We start from the raw sequence: 2984 nt of genomic DNA, 5'->3' as shown, positions 1-2984 counted from the left end.
CAAATCAGCAACCTACAGATTGGGAAAAAAAATCTTCACTAACTCCACATCTGATAGAGGACAAAATATATAAAGAACTCAAAAATCCAAAATATATAAAGAACTCAAGAAGCTAATCACCAAAAAACTTTTGTGATTTATTGTTTCTATTTCCATTTTTAGACCCTTGATGGTTTTGTTCAATTCTTTCACCTGTTTAATTGTGTTTTCCTATAATTCTTTAAGGGACTTTTGTGTTTCTTCTTTAGGGGCTTCTACTTGTTTACCTGTGTTCTCCTGTATTTCTTTAAAGGAGTTATTTACATCCTTCTTAAAGTCATCTATCATCATCATCATGAGGTGTGACTTTAAATCTGAGCCTTGGTTTTCTGGTATGTTGGGGTATCCAAGGCTCGCTGTGGTGAGATAACTGGGTTCTGATCATGGCAAGTAGCCTTGGTTTCTGTTGTTTATGTTCTTGCCTCTTGCCCTCTGGATATCTGGTGTTAGCTAGTCATGCTGTCTCTGACTATGGCTTGACCTTCCTGCAAGCCTGCCTGTCAGTACTCCTGGGAGACCAGTTCTCTCCAGTAGTAATTTGGGTATGGAGAGCTCTAGCACAGGGTCAGCTCGAGGTCACAGACAGAAACCTGAAGGATCCTGTCCCTGGTCTCCATGCAGGTCCCTCTGAGCAGAAGTGGTGGTCTTACCTGTGCTCATAGGTGTGTCTGCCCTCCTGTCTCCCAGTGGTATTTGGGAATGTAGCGCTGTGGCACAGGATCAGCTCCAGGCACAGATCAAACATATTTTTCAAGGCAGGCAGACAGCATTTCAGTTTCCAGAAGAATACATTCTGAGCTGCAATGTATAGCACAAAATCTTTGCTTGATCATATCATCCTGTATGCTGGAAAAACATATAGGAAGTACAACTTCAAATGTAAACTTTAGGGAGCTAATTGTTTTACAATGTAAAATTATAAGTGTTAAATGACTGCATCAAACTATCTCATCGTGTATTTCCTTTTGTTAAGTATAATTTTCTGACAGCATAATATTTTGTTGATTATCTGGAAATTTTACATTATGTACTTTGATCGCACTCACTTCTCAGTCTTCCCATATCCTCTCCCTAACACTTGTGATCTCCCAAACAAGCAAAAGATCTGTATGACAAGAACTTCAAATCCAGTCTGTAGCCCACCTCACCAACAATGGTCAGCAGCAGCTGTGAATGAAAGTCCAAGGATCTAGCAGTTGCTCAGCCCCACAAGACAAGTAGGCAAAGAAGATCCAAGCCATGCTTTTGATATATTTCAGGAACAGAATATATAGAGAAGGTTGTTGTATATATAAATTGTTATGTATACAATTGTACATGTACTGTGGAATACTATTCAGCTATTAAGAACAACAACATCATAATTTGACAGACAAATGGATGGATCTTGAGAATATCATCCTGAGTGAGGTAACCCAGTCCCAAAAGGGCATGCCCTGTATGCATTCACTTATAAGTGGATATTAGCCATAAAATTCAGGGTGCCCATGGGACACTCCTCAAACAGGAAGATAAGAACAGATGCTTGATTCTCAGTTAGAAATGTGAATGGAGGGCTAGAGAGATAGCTCAGAGGTTAAGAGCACTGTCTGCTCTTTCAGAGGTTCTGAGTTCAATTCCCAGCCACCACACGGTGGCTCACAACCATCTGTAATGGGATCTGATGCCCTCTACTGGTGCATCTGAAGACAGCTATAGTGTACTCATATACATAAAATAAATAAATAAATCTTTAAAAAAAGACAAAAGAGAAATGTGAATGGAAATGTCATGGAAGGCAGACAGAGGGATGGAACTGTATGAGAGAGGAAATAGTGAGGGGAGTGGGGTATTGGGGTCGGGTGTGTGGTAGTTAAAGATGAATGGCTTGATGTCCATTAGAAAGAATGGAAGTCTGCAAACAATGGGCAGGGGGACGTAGGGAGCATCTCCAGGAAAAGGGAGTCCTGGGATAGGAGAAGTGCCCAGGAAATAATGGGGGGAGGGAACCTTAGCTGTGACTCACAGCATTGACATTATGGAGCCTGTTTAGACTACCTTCTGTGGCCAGGCAGGAACTCCAAACCACCCAGAAATCTACCCTTTCTACAAGAAATTCTGGGATTGTGGATGGAACTGGATGGAACAGAGACAGAGAACTGGACCAACTTGAAACCCCTTACGTGGGCAAACACCAATCCCTGACACTATAAAGAATACTTTGCTATGCTTGTAGGTAGAAGTCTAAAGTGGCTGCCATCTGAAAGGCTCCACTGAGCAGCTTACTTAGACAGAAACAAACACTCACAGCCAGACAGTGGATGGAGCTTGGGGACACTTATGCAAGAACAGGAGGAAGGATTGCAGTCCCTAAGGGGATAGGAACTCCACAGTAAGACTAACAGAATCAACTAACCTGGACCCTCAGGGTTCTCAGATTCTGAACCACTAACAAAGAGCATACACTGGCTGGACCTAGGTTGCACCACACATATGTAACATATGTGCAGCTTGGTCTTCCTGTGGGTCCCAAACAACTAGAGCAGGGGCTATCCCAAACGCTGTTGCCTGTAGGAGGAATATGTTCTTTTCCCTGGGCTGTCTTCTCAGTCCTACATAGGAAAGGAAGCACCTAGCATCACAGAGAGTTGTGGTACTGGCATGGGCAGATAGCCAGGGTGTCCCCACCTGCTCGGAAGAGAAGAAGGGTGATGGGAAAAGGACAGTGGGAAGTGGTGACCGGGAGTTGAGCAGTGAACAGGATGTAGAGAGAATAAGTAAAAAAAGAAAAGAAAAAAAGAAGAAAGAAGAAGAGGAAAAGGAAGGAGTAGAAGACGGAGATGAGGAGGAGGAGAAGGGAATCTAAATGGTCATTTGTTATTTGTGTTAAATATGTAGTCAAATACTCTCTCTCTCTCCCTCTCTCCCTCTCTCCCTCTCTCCCTCCCTCCCTCCCTCCCTCCCTC

This window comes from Mastomys coucha, unplaced genomic scaffold (genome assembly GCF_008632895.1).
Source record: "Mastomys coucha isolate ucsf_1 unplaced genomic scaffold, UCSF_Mcou_1 pScaffold21, whole genome shotgun sequence".
In the NCBI taxonomy this organism is placed as follows: domain Eukaryota; kingdom Metazoa; phylum Chordata; class Mammalia; order Rodentia; family Muridae; genus Mastomys; species Mastomys coucha.
Note: the sequence above shows the minus strand (reverse complement) of the source record.